The sequence below is a fragment of the Balaenoptera acutorostrata genome, chromosome X, assembly GCF_949987535.1.
Source record: "Balaenoptera acutorostrata chromosome X, mBalAcu1.1, whole genome shotgun sequence".
Classification (NCBI taxonomy): domain Eukaryota; kingdom Metazoa; phylum Chordata; class Mammalia; order Artiodactyla; family Balaenopteridae; genus Balaenoptera; species Balaenoptera acutorostrata.
This window is the reverse complement of record NC_080085.1, coordinates 121,600,673-121,607,403: the sequence shown is the minus strand read 5'-3', so window position 1 is coordinate 121,607,403 and position 6,731 is coordinate 121,600,673. Positions and strand designations below refer to the sequence as shown.

At 39.3% G+C, this 6,731-nt stretch overlaps 1 long non-coding RNA gene across 1 annotated transcript; it reads right to left on the bottom strand.

The window, feature by feature from the left end:
* Nucleotides 1-2,311: 2,311 nt before the first annotated feature.
* On the bottom strand, nucleotides 2,312-4,678 carry LOC103012252 (uncharacterized). Its single transcript, XR_451336.2, has 3 exons — nucleotides 4,636-4,678; nucleotides 2,747-2,782; nucleotides 2,312-2,408 (listed from the first exon to the last, which is right to left on the bottom strand). It is a non-coding gene; the product is annotated as an uncharacterized LOC103012252 (long non-coding RNA).
* Nucleotides 4,679-6,731: the final 2,053 nt, after the last annotated feature.

The window sequence follows — 6,731 nt, the reverse complement described above, 5'->3', positions numbered from 1 at the left end:
TGTCCTGTGCTGCTTGTCTGCGTGTCGTGGAGCAAGTCTGTCTGTCGGGGTAGAGCCCGTGTCTCTCTCTGTGTGGGTTGTCAAGCTATGTCGTGAACTGTGTTCTGGGGCAGGAGGGAGGCTGTGTCATGGGGGGCGAGGTCGTGTGCCCTATGGAGGGTCTGCGTGCTCTAGGGAGTGTCTTTGTGCCACGGGATAAGTCCCCTCCCTTGGCGGGAGTCTGTGTGCTGTGAAATGCGTCTGTGTGCTCCGGTGAGGGTCAGTGTGATGTGAGCAGTGTGTGCCCTGGGGAGAATCTCAGCTGTGGGTTTAGTCGGTGGGGCGCTGGGGAAATCTGTGAGCTGTGGGGACAATCTTTGTTCCTTGGGGCGTCTCTGTGCCATGGGCAGAGTCCCTGTTCTGTGGTGAGAGTTTGTGTGTTTGGGGAGTAGTGGTGGGTGGTAGGGCGTGTCTGTGGCCTGTGCAGTGAGTCTTTGCGCCTTGAAAATATGCATGCTTTTGGAAGCATCTGTGTTCTGTGGGGGGAGTCTGTGTGCTCTAGAGAGACTATGTACCCGAGAAAGGCTCTGTGTGACTAGAGACGATTGTCTGTGTGTCATGGGTAGAGTCTTTGTGGTAGGGCCAGTCTGCATCACGTGGGGCAGGTTTGAATCCCTCAGGTGAGACTTTTTGCCTTAGGGAGGATATGTGTGTCTGTGGATGAGTCTGGGTGATATAGGGAACTTCTGTGTGCTATGGGGCAAGTTTTTGGCCGCGGTACTTATCCATTTGCAATGGGAAGAGTTTGTGTGTTTGTGTTATTTGGCCATGGGACATTAGAGGGTGAGTTTGTACATTGCAGCACAAGTCTGTTTCAGGGCAAGTCTCCTTTAATATCTACAAATAATAATAGCCAACATTTATACAGTGGTTATCATCACCAGACACTGTTCTAAAGGTGCTATTAATATCCCCATTTTACATCTGAGGAAACTGAGGCACAGAGAGATTAAGTAACTAGCAAGTGGTGGAGCTTTGAAACCAAGCAGTCTGTTACGTGTGCCCACACTGTTATGGATCCCCTTGGGGCCCTGAGTGGCCTCAAAGATTGGGAAGACTTTGTGATCACAGGTGGACATATTGAGAGCAGGTAATTTGGGAGGAAGAAAAAGGGAGTGGCTCAAAGCCTTCCGAGGATTAAAAAAAAATGCAATGCTCTATAGACAAGAATGGTGGCATTTTAGCCCAGAAAAACTGACATCATGACTGCAGAATAACTCCTTCAGAGACTGGAGCCCTCAAGACCCCTCCCTTGCCTCTGCAGCCGCATTCTGCCACTGCGGAGGAGCGAATGCGCATGCCTGGGCGAGCTGCCATTGCCATGGAAACCAACCTCCAGTCACAAACAAATCACAGCCTAATGCGGCAAGTCAAGAAATGACTGGGGCTGTGGCAGTGAGCCAAAGGAGCCCCTCGCTGTAAGGGCAGGCAACGCATCCTCCCACCCACGCCCCTTTTTTTTCTTCCAGAATCAGTAAAGGCTAAGGCCAGAGTCAGAAGTCAATAGAAAAAGAAGGCTGTGTTGGGAGTGGGGGTGGGGAGGGTCAACAGGGGGTAGCAGGTGATTTTAACAGTCAAATATTTCTGTGAGCAACATTTAACCCATCTCCCACTAAAAGACTTCGTGGTTTATGCTTGAGCCTTCCACCTGCAGTAAAAAGAGGTGAATCCCTGGGGTATGTCCCTATCTAGAAGAGATGGTGGATGGTAGCAGTGGTGGCATGGATTGGGGGACCCATCCCACCTCCTTTAAATCCCTAGATCAGACTACGGCCAGCAATAGGCTGGCAAACATTATTTTTGCTCCTTATGCATTTCTTACATTTTACTCTTATACCATTCTAGAAAATTCCAGGAACTGAGTCCAGACAGCTTTAATTCTCCGAGTACCTAGGGAGTAGAAAAAGAGGTTGAAGGAGGAACTTTCAATAGTGTTAGGAATAACACTAACCCCGGGAGTATTATTTGAACACACAATTAGGCTGTCAGCTGTGTTCAAGAGGAATAGCACATCTGGAACAGTGGTTTTACACGTTAGGATTCCTCAATTTTCATTTGTAGAAAGCATCTGATAAAAATTAAATTTTTTAATGTTTAAAATTTTTAAATCCTGTTTGAAAACCACTGCCCTAAACTGCTTGTGTCTAGAATTCGTGAAAGGCATCAGCAAGAACATGATGCTATAGAATGCTGCCAGAAGCTGCAAGAAGGTAGGCGCACTACTGTGGGATGTAACCTTCTCGGGTAGAGAGAAAATGGCTGACCTGTGGGAAGCTACACCCTATCTAGTGGGAGGACAGTTCTTGCCATTTCAAATCAGTGGAAGGAGGTTGGATTATTCAATAAATGATGCTGAAACAATTGGTGACCTATTTGGAAAAAACACAAAATTAGATCCCACTTCATACCATATTCCAAAATGAATTTTAGATGAATTAGAGTTAATTGTAAAAAACGAAGCAATGAAATGACTAGGAAAAAAATGCACATGAAGGTACTCCTCAAAAGAAAGAAAGAAATCACAAAATCAAAAATTTATAGTTGTGGATATCTAAAAATGTAAAGCTGCAATTTGTTTAAGAAAACCCACCATAAATGATAAAAAATGAATAGGCAAAAAAACAACTGAAAAATAATGCTTTACCACATATGATAAATTAGGCGATATGTATGGGGTGATGGGGAGAAACCTTAAACTGGTTCATACCATTTGATCCAGGAATTCCACGTCTACGAATTTACCCTAGGAGAAAAGAACCAGAAAAGCACACAGAGATTTATATGGAAAGATATTCCTTAAATTATAACAGCAAAAATTACACATAGAAGCATTCAATAATTGGACATTTAGTGGGACACCTATATAATTGAAAACTAAGCATCTATAAAACATCACATTCTTGTGGACTATTTTAAAATATGCGGAATTGCTCCCAATATTTTGTCCAGTGATTAAAGCAGGTTGAAAACGATATGTACATATGATCTTCATTTTGTATATAAATATATATGTTTATGCATAGTTTGCATGTATTCAGAGAGGAGGGACTGACTAATTATATTAATAGTAATTATCTCTGGGTTATAGGATTATGGGTAATTTTTATAGTCATCTTTAGATTTTCCCCAATTTCCTACAATAAATGTGTGAATTTTTATAATAAAGGGGAAAGGTGGCATTTTAACAAGATATTTTAATAAGTGCTATAAAAGTGGTGAGAGTACAGAAAAGAAAGTCTAGGAAAAGAGACAATAAAAAAGAGTACATGTGCCAATGTATATCAACGGAGGATCAAACCAAACAAACTCAGTATGTACTATGTAAAGATTACAGTATTATTTGTATGTTAATAGGTACAGAATTTCTTATACAAGATGGACTCCTGGAAAATTTTCTTCACTACACCAGAAGATGGTCACATGTCCCTGGATGCGTCAGTCATTCTCTTTGCCGCAGTGCTCTGTTCAACGCCCCCCTCCCTCCTATGCCTGCATCACGCTCCCCCCCTTTCCTCCTGCAAAACATGCCACCAGCAGACATTTTCAGCTTGGAAAAATGGCCCATTTTGTCAACTTTCTTTAAAGCTATTTCATTCTTATTTTTCCTCCCTGATTGCTATTTTGGCATCTAACTCAAAAAATCTACTTATCTATCTTTTTTCTCCTTTTCTTCCTGTTGAAGTCAAAGCAATCTGAATTTCAAAGAAATTTAAAAAAAAAACGCACTTCAGCTTTTTTTTTCTTGCAGAAACATATCTACAAAAGCAATTTCCAGGTAAAAGGACACAAAAAAGCTTAAACATTTTCAGGCACAATTCAGAAACAAATATAAAAGCTTTGTTGATAGGAATCTGCTATCTTTCCACATCCCTTTCCAAGGAAGGAAGCACTGATAATATTCTGTCTTTACTGTAAAAATTGATGTCCACAAATACAAATGAATTATTTTCAAAATAAAGGCACAGTCACGTAGTTATTATTTCTCTTTCATGATTTTTCATCCTAAAACCAAATTTAAATCTTTCCCATTAATTGCTCTCACGTGAAGCAATTAATCTGAACATTACAGGCTGCCCTCCTCATTTTCTCTCCTGTACAGACATCCAGTCACATGATTTTCTTAATTAAGAAAAAAATGAGGCATGGTATTCTTTTCCCCATTGCAAAACAACATTTTTCTCATGCTCTCTCCATACTGTGAAAGGAAATCAGATCTGAGAACATCGTGAATCGTCACCATTTCATCACATCTAATGCAAACATCGTAAAGCTGAGGTACCATTCCAAACACAATTTCTCTCATTTCAGTAACATCTTCATCAGGTCCCCTTTGGGGAACTATCTTAACCAGAATCACAAGAGGGAAGTTTCTATATTTCCTTCTAGGAACTCATTCACCGTTTAAGAAACGAGCTTTAAACTAGAAAAGTGACCGTGGAAGATTTAGAATTGAATTAAGCCATTTTCTCAGTGCCGCTGATTACAATCACAAATTCCTACACAGTTCTGCATTATTCTGTTCCATCAAAACACGTCGCTTGCTTTAAAAAGCATATTTCGGATATCTATGTTACAAAAGATTTCTCAGCTACTTACCCGCTGCCGGCGCTCTGCCTCTCCACCAGCTCTGAGGCTGTCGCACTGAAGGGGCGGGGGCCAGAGCCGCAGCAGCCACTTGAAAATGAGCTATGCTCTGAAGAAGGGATTAGCTTTAGGGAAAGAAAAAATGCCTTGGGATTATGCTCAAAATTCCTCCCAAAATATAAAATCATATTAAACATTACATGTTAAAAAGTACATGCTCAACAAAGGACAGAATTTAACAGCAAAATCTCTGATCTAAAACACACTTAAAATGCCTTGATTTCCAGTGGAACCCCTACAAAGCCATGGGCTTTTGGCTCTCCCGTCTCTTAGCAACAGCCTCATTAATATTTTTCTCTGCAGTGGTCCTACTAGGCATCAGAGAACATTCACAAGGTCTAGTCTCTGGTAGGGAGCATTACCATTTTGTTGTTCAAGATGCGTTTTCCCCAGGTAAGTAATAAAGGCGAGTCAGGCATTCAGTAACAAGTTCTCTCAGGGAAGATTTCAGATTCAAAGGACATTCCATTCACATGACAGAGATTGTTCTTGTCCTTCCCTTGGTGCAACGCTGTCACTAGACCCCTGACCTAAAGATGGGCCTCAGCAAAAGATGCCTAACCCCTTCTGCAATCGCCAAATTACAAACAGCACCACAACTAGAAATCCAGGCCCTAAACCAGTATTGTTCTCCACTGTGCTCAGAGAAAACAATTAATGCACAGAATTCATTTGTATCTTTAGCCCTGTCATCATGATCCCCACCCATCAGCGTGCTTACTGGAGGTACATGTCATAAAAATAGTGGATGAAATATAACCAGATTAAAAACAACCCATTTACTTATGATTATTAACAAGGAAAACATTAACTACATGTTGAGAAAATGAGAGCAGGTTACTATACAGTATATATAATGTGATCACTTTGTTATGTGGACAGGAATAAATATACATAAAGAAATCTGAAAGGATATATACCAAAATGTTGAGTAATTACGTCTGGATTTCTATGGATGGTAGAATTTGAGGGGTGTTTAGGTCATTTTTCTTTTTGATTATCTATTTAATAACTTTTCTACAATTAATATTGTAGTTGTTGGGTTATTAAAAGAGAGCCATGCACAACAATGTGAACGTACTTAATGCCACTGAACTGTACACTTAGGATAGTTAAAATGATGCATGTTATGTTATGTATATTTTACTACAATAAAAAAGAGAGAGAGAACCATTCATTCATCCCTCAAACATGTATTGAGTCTCACCACTTTCAAAAACCTGGGCTGGGGGTAGCGATTATAAAAATGAATAAACACAGTCCATTCCCCTTCTAAAAGCTCATAATCTAACAAACAACTACCCCCAAAACTTTTATATGGGTTTTTATTATACATGACATGTAGAATTGCTGCATTTAGAAATAGAAGCATTTTGTTTATCTTTTTAAAAATTTCATCCATTTTGGGTAACATTTATAATTAGGGATGTTACACTGTCTTCCTAAAAATATTAGGACACCCAGTGAGTGGAAGAAGTAAATAAATACACATTAAATATTTAAAAATATAAATATATATGTGCATTTACATATTTATAGAATTATTATATTAATATTTTTTAAAGGAGGGGCAGGGAAACTGTTCTAGATTAAAGAAGATTAAAGAAATATGACCCAAAAAGAGAGATATGACAACCAAATGCAATGTGTGATCTTTGATTGGATCCTGGATAGAAAATAAAACAGCTATCAGAGACATTTTGGGAACAATTGGGACATTTGAATATAGGTTAGGTATTAGATAATATTAGATCAATATAGTAGTTTGGTATGATAATGTGGTATGATGGACTTGCTCTCATGAGACACGTGTTGAAGTACTGAGAGGTGAAGTTCCATAATGTCTAAAATTACTCTGAAATGCTTTAGCAAAAAATCGTAGAGAGGATGTACAAAGCAAATGTAGCAATATGTTAATAATTGGTAAATCTAGGTTAAGTACATGCAGGTGTTTGTTGTTTTTTGCTCTAAAATCCAGAAAGTAAAGAATAAAATACTTTAACAAAAATAATTATTGCACGATAATTAAAGTTAAAATGTATATACAT